The 15,083-nt window shown below is 47.1% G+C and overlaps 1 long non-coding RNA gene across 1 annotated transcript in view; it reads left to right on the plus strand.

Moving 5' to 3' along the window:
• Nucleotides 1–14,646, plus strand: part of LOC142831061 (uncharacterized) — a 36,184-nt gene extending 21,538 nt beyond the window's left edge. The window contains exons 2-3 of the long non-coding RNA XR_012906676.1: nucleotides 13,176–13,476; nucleotides 14,039–14,646. This is a non-coding gene — a long non-coding RNA (uncharacterized LOC142831061). The remainder of the gene's footprint in view (nucleotides 1–13,175; nucleotides 13,477–14,038) is intronic.
• Nucleotides 14,647–15,083: the final 437 nt, after the last annotated feature.

The raw sequence follows: 15,083 nt of genomic DNA on the forward strand, positions 1-15,083 counted from the left end.
AAACCCCAGCATGGCCTGCAGGCCCAGCTCATCCAGGTCCTGGCACTCCTTTTGCTATGCATCCCCCTCAATCCCCTGGACACCATGGAACACTGTTTCTGGCAGTAGGAGACCAGTTCGGTCTGGTGGGACCACATTGTCCTGCAAGGATGGGACGATCAGCCATGGCTGCAGAACTTCCACATGCAGAAAGTCACCTCCCTGGAGCTCTGTATGTGGCTCACCAGTTCACTACGGGGAAATCCACAGTTGGGACTGTGATTATGCAGGTAGCCAAGGCCATCAACCATCTCCTGCTCTGGAAGGTTGTCACTATAGGCAATGTGGACAGCATTGTTGACAGCTTTGCCGCTATGGGCTTTCCCAACTGCAGGTCCATAGATGCACACACATCCCCATTCTACCCCCAATCACTATGCCTCTGGGTACGTCTACACTACTACGTTAATCCGAACTAAGTTCGAATTAGTTAATTCGAACTAAGCTAATTCGAACTAACGGATACAGACTAAAAAACTAGTTCGAATTAGCATTTTGCTAATTTGAACTAGCATGTCCACATTAAGTGGACCCTGAACCAGGCTTAAGGATGGCCGGAAGCAGTGCCGGCAGGGCATCAGAGGAGGACTTAGAGGGTGGAGATGCTGTCTCAGCCGAGGGCTGTGCTTAAAGGGTCCCGAACCCCACCCCGGACAGACAGTTCTCAGAAGGTGCCCCGCTTGCAAAGCAGTCCTGGCTTGGATTGCCCGGACTACCCACACTGGACACATCACAGCACTCAGCCATCAGACCGGCTGTACTTGCCGCAGGCTGCCATCTGGGGAGAGGGGGTAATTGGGGGGCTGTAGGAGAGCTTCCACCCCCAGAAGCCCACAGAGCCAGCCCAGTCCTCCCCATCGGGGGCGCGTACCCCATTCCTCCCCCACCTCCTTCCACTTATCCTTCCCTAGCCCCTCTTCTTGATTTACAAAATAAAGATAACGTGTCTTCCAAAATGAAATCTGTCTTTATTGAACAAAACTGGGGGAGACTGGGAAAAGGAGGTGGGAGAGGGGAAGAGAGAGGCTGGGAGAGCGGAGGGCAACTAAAATGATCAGGGGTTGGGAACAGGTCCCATATGAAGAGAGGCTAAAGAGACTGCGACTTTTCAGCTTAGAAAAGAGGAGACGGAGGAGGGACAGGATAGAGGTCTCTAATAGCAGGAGTTGGGTGGAGAGGGTGCATACAGAAAAGTTCTTCATTAGTTCCCATAAAGAAGGACTAGAGGACACCAAAGGAAAGGAATGGGTAGCAGGCTTCAAACTAGTAACAGAAAGTTGTTCTTCACAAAGCAAAGAGTCAACCTGTGGAACTCCTTGCTACAGGAGGCTGTGAAGGCTAGAACTAGAACAGAGTTTAAAGGGAAGTGAGATCAAGTCATGGAGGTTGGGTCCATGGAGTGGTATTAGCCAGGGGGTAGGAGTGGTGTCCCTGCCCAAGGTTTGTGGAAGGCTGGAGAGGGATGGCACGAGACAAATGGCTTGGTAACTGTCTTCGGTCCATCCCCTCCAGGGTCCCTAGGGTTGGCCACTGTCAGCAGACAGGCTACTGGGCTAGATGGACCTTTGGTCTGACCCAGTACGGCCATTGTAAGCTCAGGGCTCAGGGTCGGGGGTCTCAGTGGACCACCTTGATTTTCATGCACACCTACTCCTGGGTGTCCAGGCTGGCAGCTCTCCTGCCCTAGCTGGCCACTTTCCTGTGACTAGTGCGGAGGTCGTAGACGAGGTCCACGATATCCGCACTAGCCCAGGCAGGTGCCCGCCTCTTGCGGTCCCGGGCAAGCTCCCGGGAGCTGCCAGCCTGGTCCCGGGAAGAGGGGGAGGGCTGGGGGGCATCGGGTGGGTTGCTCGATCCGTGCCAGGTGCAGGGTCTGCTGGCTGGGTGCTGGCAGGCTTGCACCTGGCACAGGCACCGTAGTCAGCCCGTGCCCCTGTAAGGGGTCCGGGGCTGGGAGGGGGGCATAGAGTTTCCCTGGTGTTGGCCAGAGTGGCCACCAGGGAAACCTGGGGAGGGCTAGCCTCCCACTAGTTCGAATTAAGGGGCTACACACCCCTTAATTCAAACTAGCTAGTTCGAACTAGGCTTAATCCTCATAAAATGAGGTTTTCCTAGTTCGAACTAAGCGCTCTGCTAGTTCGAATTAAATTCGAACTAGCGGAGCGCTAGTGTAGCGCCTATTAAAGTTAGTTTGAACTAACATCCATTAGTTCGAATTAACGTTGTAGTGTAGACATACCTTTAGTGTTTTTCAGCCAAAAGGGGTACTTATCCATGGTGCTACAAGGGGAAGACTTTCCTGTGAGGGTGGGTGGGAGGGAGCTAGGATGAACATCTGGTCTCTGGCCTTGTGGTAGGCCTGTTGCAGCTCTTATTTTCATGCGGCACTGGTCGCAGATCCTGGTGTGCCCTTTCTTGGCCAGGCTGGTGGTGATTCTGCTGTAGATATTTGCATTCTTTTCTTGGTGCAGAGATCCTGGAGGTTGGACTCTTCCCCTACACTTCGATGAAGTCCAAGATCTCCACACCAGTCCAGGCTGGAGCTCTTCTGCATCCCTGGGAAGTGGAGGCCATGGGAACAGCAGAAGTGCTGGCAGCCATCAGGATGTCTAAGGGAACACTGGGGTATCTCATGCCTCCCTGTGGTACTTCCTTGTGCAGGGCTTGTGAAGATGGCCATGTGGGACAATCCCTTCTCCCACTCCTGGGACTTTTACAGCTCTGCAGAAGAAGGAGAGCAGTGGAGATGCCTGGTGTGGCAGATCAGTCAGAGCAGCAGCTGCGAGAGGCCTCCAGAGGCCAATTATTTCAAAATAGCAACACCAGCAAATCTAGGCTACCATTATTTCGAAACAACTATTTCAAAATTAGCATTACTCCTGATGAAAAGCAGGAGTACAGATTCTGAAATCCTCAGCCCATTATTTCAAAATAACGAGCTTGGTTTATAAATTCAACTTTCAGAGGGGTTAATTATTTAAATATAAAGTCCTTGTGTAGACCAGGGCCTTCATATAATGAAGATTTGGCACTCGTGGGTTAATGATCAAGAATTCAAAGCTGGTATAAGCATTGATTGGAACACAGTTCTTCTGGGAGTGACCTTTGAAGTGTCAATCAACTGAGTTCTAGGTCTTTAAGGGAAAGATTGCTTTCAGAGATGTTCCTTGCAGGGAGTACAAGTCCAAGATGACAGCACAGACAGAGTTTGAGCTCTCAAGAAAATAAATATCCATTCTACTTGGTGGGCTCTTAAACATCCGCATTTACAGATTTTCCATGCCTTCCTCTGAATTGCTTTCATCTGCAATTTCCTCCCTTTTTATTCTCTGCTTTTGGAAGTTATCAGCTTCAGTCTCTCACATTGCTAGATCTTAGTGTGATTCCTCAAACACAGAATGGAAACACATACATGACTTAGCTATAAAATCTGCAACCACAGCAATTTGTATTAATATTTTAATACAGATTGAACCTCCCTAAACTGTGTGTGTCTGCCAGAGAGCCTCAGTGGCTGGGAGTCCGATGGCAGAAGGGCCAGCGACCAGGAGCCCTGCCGGGCTGGTGGCAATGGGGCTAGCATCTGGTGAGCAGCAGCATATCTGGCAGTCCTGCCAGGACTGGGAGCCTAGCTGGGCTGGCAATAGAAGAAGTAGCAGCTAGGAACCCTGCCTGGACCGGGAGACTGGCTGGGCCAGGGCAGCGGTGGTGGTGATTAGGAGTCCTGCAGGGTCAGTGGTGGTAGGGTTGGTAGGGATGCCTCAGGTCTGGCAGAAGGGGACCAGCAGATGACAGCCCTGTTGGGCTGGCAGTCAGGGGAAGAGCCTGAAGGCTGGAAGCATAGGGGCTAGTGTTGACCTCCCTGGGCTAGCAAAATCCCTGGTTTGGGACTGGTCAGGTCCTGAGACTGCTGGACCCAGGAGGTCCAACCTGTATGGAGATAAAATAGTTATACTGAACCATTGACATAATGCATCTCTGATATGTCTTTCAAATTGCCACACTGCTTACTCAAGCCTTTTATATTTGTTGTGCTCTCTGGCCAGAAAAGAAGTGGTGCTTCAAATATACTGAATGTGCAAGATTTTATCATAGATCTTAAATCACAGTTCATGTATTTTAAGACAGATGCCAAGACATATTAGAGCTATAGTATGTGAAATGATCCCAAGTCCATAGGAAACACCTCAGGTTATATGATAGAGTATTGATACTTCAAGCTGTCAACATATCATTTCCATTTTATATCCATGATGATACCATAAGGTCAATTGCTCTTTTCTGAACTCTTGCTTCCTACAGGCATAACTTCAAGAAGGGAAAAGTCTATGTGACAGGTGAGATGAAAGGTGGTTGGAATGACAAAGACTTGATTAAGCATCTATATGGGTATGTCTACACTACCCCGCTAGTTCGAACTAGCGGGGTAATGTAGGCATACCGCACTTGCAAATGAAGCCCGGGATTTGAATTTCCCGGGCTTCATTTGCATAAGCGGGGAGCCGCCATTTTGTAAAACCCCGCTGGTTCGAACCCCGTGCAGCGCGGCTACACGGGGCACGAACTAGGTAGTTCGAACTAGGCTTCCTAGGCTTCCTAGTTCGAACTACCTAGTTCGTGCCCCGTGTAGCCGTGCTGCACGGGGTTTGAACCAGCGGGGTTTTAAAAATGGCGGCGCCCCGCTTATGCAAATGAAATTCAAATCCCGGACTTCGTTTGCAAGTGTGGTATGCCTACATTACCCTCCTAGTTCGAACTAGGAGGGTAGCGTAGACATACCCTATGATAGTAAGCTACGATAATGAATTCTCCTGGAAATCTGTATTTAAAAACTAAAGTTTAAGTAAAATTCATAATGTTGATGTCTTTTTTCCCCTCCAGAATTCTCTGCTCCTAGAGATAATGGATACAGGCAGTCCCCGGGTTACGTACAAGATAGGGACTATAGGTTTGTATGTAAGTCGGAACTGGCTCCAGATTCAGCCGCTGCTGAAATTGATCAGTGGCTGACTACAGGAAGCCCTAGGCAGAGTTGCTCTGCCCCCGGCTTCCTGGAATCAGCCACTGATCAGTTTCAACAGCGGCTGAATCTGGACTCTTGGGACAGAACAGCTGGGGCGCTGCCGGGTAGGTCCCCGCAGGACGAACCCGGCAGCACCCCAGCTGCTCTACCCCAGGCGCCCCGCAACAAAACCCTGGTCTGCTGGGGGGAGGGGCGCACTAGCTGTGCCCCCTCCTCCCCCAGCAGACCAGGGAGACCTGCGCAAAGCGGCGGAGCCACAGAGGTTCCGCTGCCTCTGCGGCTTTGCTCCTGTCTCCCTGCTGTGCTGGGGGGGAGTCCCCCCCAGCACACCAGGGAGACCCGAGCAAAGCCGCACAGGCGGCGGGACCCCGCTGCCCGCGCGGCTTTGCTCCTTTGCCCCGGAGCAAAGCCACACAGGCGGGGGACCCCCCCGCCACTGCGGCTTTGCTCCTCTCTCCCTGCTGTGCACACCAGGGAGACCCGGAGCAGCTTTTCTCGCCCTGGGGGACACGGTGGCGGGACCGCTGCGCTCTGGGCGGTCCCGCCGCCCGCGAGCTCCGGGGCGAGAAAAGCCCCGTTCATAAGTGCGGATCCGACATAAGTCGGATCCGCGTAAGTCGGGGACTGCCTGTAACTGACTTTTTTGGAAAATAAATGATAATTTCTCTGGATGCCAGTGGTATCCTGGGTACAGCTGATGAAAAAAAAAAGAAATCCACAAAACATTTTTTATTTGAAAATGTTGCTTTGTTGAATCCTAAATGTTTCATGGAAACAGAAAAAGTGGGTGAAGGTTCAGGGGGTAGCTAAGTTAGTCTGTACAGGTAAACTGAAAAAACAACCAATAGTCTGGTAGCACTTTATAGACTAACAAAACATGTATATGTTTTGTGGGCACAGCCCACTTCTTCAGATGACCATGAAGTACAAGTTGACTCTCTCTAGTCTGGCACCCTTGGGACCTCACTGATGTTGAACCAAAGAATTTGCTGAAATTGACTATATGGTCTAGCTGCATTACAAACACTTCCGCTGGTTACTGGGTTCTTAGAAGACATTTAAAGGTAAATTAGAGCTACACTGAGAGCCAGGACTGATGGCTGTAAACAAAGTTTATGGGACTGTGTAAATTTTGACCACACCAACCATAAGTGGACATCTGAATAACTAAAATTATGCCAGACCAGGGATGTTGTTTGACCAGAGAGGTCTGGACTAGAGAGGCTCAACCTACTACATCTACACTGCAGCGCTATTTTAGTATCCCAAAAGTATATGTGAGTTTGTCTGTCTGTCTGTTCAAGAGCTCCTAGGATAAGAGAGGGTGAGAAAGGGCTGAGGTAGTACTGTCTGCCTCGGGCTGTCTGCCTACTGAACTCCTCATCCCCCCAGCCACAGCCCAAAGCAAACATTTAAATGACACATGCACATTTTCAGATTATTTTCCAAAACACTAACATTTAACTGAATTGAGGAAACGAAAACCACTAGGTAAATCTTCCAGTAGCATATAAAAGGGAAGGCCATGCAACCTGCTCCAAATGAGGTAGGTGTAGGTAGGGCAAGGGTGGAATTCGTTGCCCCTTACCAAAACAACAACAAGCGCTGCTCCTCAGACTGCCTCAATAGTTATAGCTTGAAATCCTCTCCCACTGCCATGAATGGAGTTACCATTACCTTTACTAGGATTTCAACTGTTAATTCCTTACAAAGGTATAATGATTCCAGCCACTGAGGTTGCTTTATTGGTGCATCTTCTGCCTTACACAGCTGGGCCCTAAATGCATTTCATGACAGGAAAAAAACCAAAACATACCCTTCAGTAAGGTGATGGCCTAAAAAAAAAGTAATATGCTTGCTGAAATGTTGCTGTTATGCTTCCATAATCAGTTCTATTTTATTTATGCCAAAACACTGAGTAAGATGTATTTATATTTAGTAGGATGCTGACAGTAATAAAGCCAATGAGATTTTAAATATCTATAATGAAATTATGAATCCTTGATATTTTAATGACAGATCATTTATACCTCAGTCACACACATAGTAGCTTTATAGCTCTATAGAGCCATGAAGCTAGCCATGCTAAGACAAAAGGAACATATGAATATTTTGGAGTGGAGGGTAGAACTATTGAATAGTAGATATTTTGTGGTACTCCCTTCCTCTTTTCCTGTAAAAGAAATATATATTTTTGGTAGGCAGCAAAACAAAAAATAAACAGACCTATTTCTGGGTACAAATGCAAAAACTGAATAATTTAAAAAAAAGAGAATCTTATTCTCTGCTTCTATCAGACGTATAATAGACCATATTTAAAGGCTGTCAGGAAGCAGGATTAGATTGCTCCCAAAACACTATGAATTTTTCTCCAACGTGACACTTTCAAAAATGTAACATGATAGAGCATTAAGGTATGTCAGCTATATGACATGATGAGATATATTTCCATTCGGTTGACTGATTAAGATATATCTCAGAGCAGTAAACAACTAGTTTTATTTTTAGATAACTTACTGTTTAAAATCATAACACATGGAAATCTAAACTAAACTAGGACACAATTGTGTCCCTGTGTTTTGAAGTATACTAATAAGATAAGGCCTCAGCAGCTGTATTAATGATTGAGGAAATTTAAATGCTTAACATTTAAATTTAAATGGTTAACATTTATTTTACTCTCAAGGTCATGGAATAGGATGAAATTCTGGCATCTGCAAATTGAATATTCTTTTCCAGCAATGCAATTCATTATTGTTTTATAAGATAAAATTAGATAGATGTGCATGCACAATTATAGCAAAAAATGCATACTTGGTTTCCTATTACTTCTTTGCCATGATCTAGAGATTCCAAATAATGCTGTTTAGCTTACCTGCTAAAGGATATAATTTCTTGGGAAAAATATTTTACCTTATATACCTTTTCAAAATTTGATCTTATCTTCAAAAAAGGAATACCATGACTCAGGAAATCTCTCTGTGCTTACCGGTGGGCTAAAAAGGAACTAAATTCTGGAAATGACTGGTATACACACATACCTAACTCATAAATTTGTTTAATGTTAGTTATACCGGTATATGCCAGCAAGAAAATAGATCTTGCAGTTTGCAATACTGAAGGATTTTTCTTCGTCAACAGCTTTTTATATTTAAATTACCTGATTTTGAAATCCTAACAGAGCCATTTGAAAGTTCTTTGTAGTCTCCAGAAATATTACATTGAATATCAAATTGTGTCTTGAGAGATAAAGCTATCTCTATTAAAAATCAAGACATGTAGTATAAAAAAAAAAGTGTCTGATTGCTTTCTCGGCAATTGCATTGTTTTCTTTCTGGTTTCAGAAAATTGTCTTGAGATTGGATTTCCCCCAATATCTCTTTTAAACAGTAGCATGCCATATAAAGTTTTTTTTTTGCTTTGTTTTGTTTCAAATACGTCTTCCTTTCTATGCTTTGAAGCCTCATTAAATAAAGCTTTTCACCTTTGGAGCATGAAGACTGTGTCTACCCTTTGGGCTTAAACAAACAGAACTTTCAGTAGTGAATTGCCCACATCACAAAACAATAATAAGTAGTTTTTGACTCATCTGATGAAATCATTATGATCATTTCTGATCTCAACATCAAAGAAAGAGACAAGAAAATTAATGTTCATTGTCTGATGACCCACTGTATATTTATCAGGACTGATTTCGCTGAAGCTTACTGATAAAAAAAACCCACAATGGGAGCTTTTACGTTGTTCCTACATACATGGAATTGGCCCACATAATTTAAAAGAACATCAGCAATTAAATCTGAGAGGCTGTACGTCAGGTCTGGTATTAGAATATTTAAAATTAAGCCTGCCAGAAATAAATAAGAGCCTTTCAATATTTAAATAATTTCTGTATTGTCTGAAATGGTACTCTTGGTCCCTATGGACTGCTTCCCAGTCATTTCACGAAACGGCATGACTTGGATGGACTCGTGGACTATTTTCACTGTGAGAAGTCTACTTACCTAACAGATACAGAGTCAAATACTCATAGGAGGGCTCTCACTTTGCAGGCAGTCAGAGGTGAGCTATTTGACTCCTTGAAAGAGATTGCACTTGAATTGCTCCTCAGAATCCACAGACGGAAGCCAATTCACAGATAAGCATCAGTTGCAGCACCACTAAGAAATGGACTTTCTGCTCTTCTGTCTTGAAGAAAGTTGTTATGGTAGCAGCCACCACAAGGGAATGGAGTATAGAGAAACAAAAATAAAGATAAAAATGAGTGGCACCATGGAGACTAACAAAAATATATAGGATCGTGAGTTTTCATGGGTAAAACCCACTTCATCAGATGAGTTGAATAAAGATAAAAATAAAGATAGTCTGGGCTACTGCTCATGGTTAGATGTTTTTCAGCGGCTTCCTAGCTAGCATTTAACACACAGCAAAGCCCTTCATGTACCAAAAGAGAAAAGTTCTGAACATAGGGGTTTGTTTTGTTTTGGTTTTTTAAGATTTCAGCTCATCCTTCACTTGAAAAGTTAAGGAAATAAATTACACACATACATCAATAAAAATAATATCCTAAGTTTACTGACAAAACACTTTACAACAATCTTAGAACACTTTGCAAAGGGGGTATATATAATCCTAGAGATGAGGAAATACAAAGTCAAGATGTCAATTAATGGACCCCACAATAGAACTCATGTTTTCTGAAACTCAATCTACTAGCCACTGGGCTATGTTGCCGCTAGGAGATCAGTTAAGGATTTGGTCTCTACACAAAATATTATTACCATAGAGAGTAAATGCATCCAAACTATTTGTTTTATGAATGACCAAAACTAAGATACCGTGAATAAGCAGCACCTCTTCTCTCTTCCCCAAAGGTACAATAATGCTCAAGAGGTAAAGACAGAATTGAAAAAATTTCATTCTTTGTATATATCTTATCAAGTACTAGCCCTAAGGACCCAGTTTTGTAGGTAGAGGTGTTTGAGATAGCAGGCCGCTAGTTTAAATGAAAGGTGAAAGTGCATTCTGAATGAATGATCTTCAACTACAAAATTAGTGCCTCATTCATGTTCCCAGATGAATGGAAACACATATTTGTTCTGAAGTGAAGGGAATGGGATAAAATTGTTATGAGTGTAAAAAACTTTTTTGTGGCCCTTTCATATGTATGCATGTATGTTTTTCCTAGTACTATACAGTGACATGAGCTCTCAAAGGGCACGTCTACACAGAAGCGTTATTCCAGAATAACAGACATTATTCTTTAATAACATTGCAAGCATCTACACAACAAGCCTGTTATTTCAAAACTAGCCAATTAGCCTGTCATAAAATGGGATTTTCAGGTCTTCTCTCCTGAGCTCTCTTGCTGTTTCTCTCTTCCTACTGCCTCCCCCCCTCTCTCTCAGCTCTCCTCCGTCTCCTGCCTCTCTCTCCGTCTCTTTCTTTCTCTTCTCCCCCTCCTGCCTCTCACTCTCCCTTTCTCTTCTTCTCCTCCTCCTGCCTTTCTCTTCCCTCTGTCTCTCCCCACTCCCCTTCCCGCCACTGTGGCGCGTGGATGAGTGCTGCCTGCTCAGCCGGGCTGCCGTGAGGGAGGGGGGCAGGTCGGTGATGTACACGGCTGGGGCTGGGGACGTGTACATCACCACCCTCCCTTCCCCTTCCACTCCGGGAGAGCCCAAACAGCCCCTTGTACTGCTGGCTCCCCCCGCAGCCCGGCTGAGGGGCGCAGCACTCAGCACCATGGCGGGAGGAGGAAGGGGGGGCGGTGATGTACACAGCCCCACCCCCTGGCCATGTACATCACCGCCCCACCCCCCTTCCTGTCCCACCAGGCCCACCTGAGCGGTGCTCAGCCAGGGCCCACCAGGGGAGCAAGCGGTGGCAAGCGGCCCATGGCTGCACCCCCCCCTCGCCAGATCTGTTTCCCGCCCCCTCCTCCTGTCCAGCCCCACAGCCCCCGATCCCCCCCAGCTCTGCTTCCCACACCCTCTTCCTGTTGGCCAGCCCCACTGCCCACCCCAGGATGCCCCCCCGCCAGCGTTGCTTCTCTTCCACTTTCCTCTGGACCCCCCCATTCTCCCCTACAGCCCCCGATCCTCCCCCAGCTCTGCTTCCCACCCCCCTTCTGGCCAGCCCTGCCCCCTTCCCCTCCCTGCGTGGCACCTAGCCCCGCCCCCTTTCCTCTCCCTTCCCTTCTGTGGCGCTCTGCGCTCCTCCCAGCTGAGCCGTGCTCCCGCTGGGACCCAGCTGAGCATCGCAGCGCCGGCGCTGCACAGCGGCCGGGGCAGCAAGCGGCCCTTTAGGATCCGTGCTCCCCACATGGTGAGACCCCCGACCCTGAGCCATGATCTTAGAACATAAGAACGTCTGTACTGGGTCAGACCAAAGGTCCATCTAGCCTAGTAGCCTATCTGCTGACAGCGGCCAACACCAGCTACCCCCGAGGGGATGGACCGAAGACAATGACCAAGCCATTTGTCTCGTGCCATCCATCTCCAGCCTTCCACAAACAGAGGCCAGGGACACCGTTCCTACCCCCTGGCTAATAGCACTCCATAGACCCAACCTCCATGACTTTATCTAACTTCTCTTTAAACTCTGTTATAGTTCTAGCCTTCATAGCCTCCTGTGGCAAGGAGTTCGACAGATTGACTATTTGCTTTGTGAAGAATAACTTTCTGTTATTAGTTTGAAGCCGGCTACCCATTCATTTCATTTGGTGTCCTCTAGTCCTTATATTATGGGAACTAATGAAGAACTTTTCTTTATGCACCCTCTCCACACCACTCATGATTTTATAGATCTCTATCATATCCCCCCTCAGTCTCCTCTTTACTAAGCTGAAAAGTCCCAGTCTTTTTAGCCTCTCTTCATATGGGACCTGTTCCAAACCCCTAACCATTTTAGTTGCCCTTTTCTGAACCCTTTCCAAGGCCAAAACATCTCTTTTGAGGTGAGGAGACCATGTCTGTACACAGTACTGAAGATATGGCATATCATAGTTTTATACTTCCCCTCCTCCTTCTTCCCCTGGCTTCTCCCTTCCATCTCCCTCCTCCCAGGTTTCCCCCTCCTCTCTCCCACCCTCTCTATTCCCCTCTCCCACCTCCTTTTCCCAGTCTCCCCAGTGGTTAATCCCCCCCCCCCCACACCACCACTTTTGTTAAATAAAGAGAGTTTCTATTTTTGAACACACGTGTCCTTTATTTTTTACATCCGGAAGGGGGGCTAGGGAGGAGTAAGTGATGTGCCGAGTGTGGGCACTCAGGGCACTCCAAGACAGGACTGCTTTGTTGTCCCTCATTGAGGTAGACAAGCAAGCGGGGAACCCTGAGAACTGTCTGTCCGGGGTGGGGGCCGGGTCCCTTTAAGCACAGTCCTCGGCTAGCCTGAGACAGCAGCTCCACACTCTAAGTCTTAACCCCTGCTGGCACTGGTTCCGGCCAACCTTAACTTCGGTTCAGGGTCCACTCAATGTGGACATGCTAATTCGAATTAGTTTTTAGTTCTAGATGCACTAGTTCGAATTAACTTAGTTCGAATTAACTAATTCAAATTAAGTTAGTTCGAATTAGTGCTGTAGTGTAGACATACCCTATATTATAACATCAAAATAATAGGCCTCTCATTCTGGATTGTGTAACCTTCATTCTGAAATAGCTATTTCGGAATAGGGTATGTGTAGACAGGGCAGCTGACATTATTTTGAAATAAAAGGCCTGCAGGAAATCCCACAGGTACCCTACTACCCACCCTCGCCACACTCATCAGAATTCTATAGCTTCCCTTTCCCTGCAGCCCTTAAAGCTGTAGCCTCAGGGGAAATAGTGTGTGACACACAGCAAACTCTGACAGCCCTAAGTGACACAGCAGCAGCCAGACCAGTACTTTCTGCCACCATTAGTGACCTTGTTGCTCCCCCTGAACCCTGCATGGCTGCAAGGGAGCTGGCAGCCAGCTCCCAGGACCCTGCCTGGGGAAGGAAGAGGTATTCACCTTCCTGGTCTGGTGCAGAGATCCTGGACCTCATTGGGGTCTGGGGAGAAGAGATGAGGACTAGGCTTCATGAACAGTGTCTCCCAGGATGATTTCCCTTCTCTTTGTTCTCCAGAGCTGGACCAGCTGCAAGAGAGGAGCAGTCGCCACTTTCTGTGCCATCCTCCCGACCCCGTGTGATCTGCTGGCACTGGAGAGCCCACAAGGCCTTCCAGAGAGAGTATATCCCTGCCCAGTGAACCCTGCAGCAACTATTTCCCTGACCGTGATGGTGTGAGCGAGGAAACAGATCCCAGGATGCAGCTTCCGGAACAGGCTAGAGTTTCAAGGGACACAGGCGTCATGCACTTTCCCCGACTACGGCAGTTAGCAAGGACCTGGAGGACCACTGAGACATACCATCATGAACTCCTGAGGTTGATGCCCTCTTCCCTAAGCCAGAGGAGAACCCATCCCACCTCCCTAACTTTAGCTGGTGCCAACGACATCTCCAAATCTGGGGTTAATGTATTTGGATGCCCGGTGTTCAGGGGCCCAGATGGGGATATGGGCTCCATCGATAGACCCCCATAGTTGCAGAACCATACCTGCATGACCACAGACCCAACAGTCAATCTCCCCATGCTGAACTGGTTTCCGAAAGATTGGTAGTTGTCCAGCGTATCAAGATGGCAATGGTGACCCACTTCTGGAGGGGGACAGTGGGTCTAATATGCGTGTTCTGTCACTGAAGGAAAGGGCAAGTCACTCATACACCTCCAGAAAGGTGTCCTTCCACATACAGAAATTCTGGAGACAATACCGGTCATCCCACCACTCCAGGATGATCCAGTCTCACCAGTTGGAACTGGTGTCCATTCGCCATAAGCGGCGGTGCATAATTTGCAGGGGAGGGTGGGAGGGGTTGATCTGCATGAGCAGCACACAGAGAGAGGTGAGTAATTGCCCCACAATGAACTTGGCCTCTTGTTCCTGCAGGGCCTGGAAGGCAGCCCACAGAAACTGCAGCAGGAGGTGCACTAGGACATATAAGAGCTGTCCACTGCTGGGAGGCAGGTCTGGCTCCAAGGCTAGAGTGCTGAGATGTCTGCAAGAGCAACCACATCAGGCAAAGGAAAGGCTTTGCTGTCCTTCAAGGAAGTAGGCAAAGGAGGAGAGCCTGAGACATGGCTGTACAGGGGGATCTCTTTAAGCTGGATACCCTCAGATACCCTTAAGCAGCACCTCCAGGAAGAGAGTGCACCTGAAGTGCTTCCTGGTGGCCTTAAATGCGATTCAGCGTTCAATGAGTGTGGACGCTCTATTTCAAAATAACCAGCCCATTATTTCAAAATAACAGGCGTGGCAGTGTAGATGCTCCACATATTATTTTGAAATAAGGGCAGTTATTTAAAAAAAAAACTCCCTAGTATTGGCCAGGGCAAAATATAGGCTACAGAACCATAGTCCCTAACTAAATTTAAAATGGCCAACCTGTGCATGCTTCTACTACTATAGCCAAGTGACCAAATTCAAGGGCAACAGTTAAGGTTTCAAAATTGACAGGCTACGTCTAGACTGGCATGATTTTCCGCAAATGCTTTTAACGGAAAAGTTTTCAGTTAAAGCATTTGCGGAAAAGAGTGTCTAGATTGGTACGGACGCTTTTCCGCAAAAGCACTTTTTGCGGAAAAGTGTCCGTGCCAATCTAGACGCGCGTTTCCGCAAAAAAAGCCCTGATCGCCATTTTTGCAATCAGGGATTTTTTGCGCAAAACACATCTGAGTTGTCTATACTGGCCCTTTTGCGCAAAAGCTTTTGCACAAAAGGACTTTTGCCCGAATGGGAGAAGCATAGTATTTCCACAAGAAGTATTGATTTCAGACAGTAGGAAGTCAGTGTTCTTGCGGAAATTCAAGCGGCCAATGTAGACAGTTGGCAAGTTTTTCCGGAAAAGCAACTGCTTTTGCGGAAAAACTTGCCAGTCTAGACACAGCCACAGCGAATATAGGTTGTGTGGATTAACAGGAAATTGTTTAATAAG

This window comes from Pelodiscus sinensis, chromosome 12, assembly GCF_049634645.1.
Source record: "Pelodiscus sinensis isolate JC-2024 chromosome 12, ASM4963464v1, whole genome shotgun sequence".
In the NCBI taxonomy this organism is placed as follows: Eukaryota; Metazoa; Chordata; order Testudines; family Trionychidae; genus Pelodiscus; species Pelodiscus sinensis.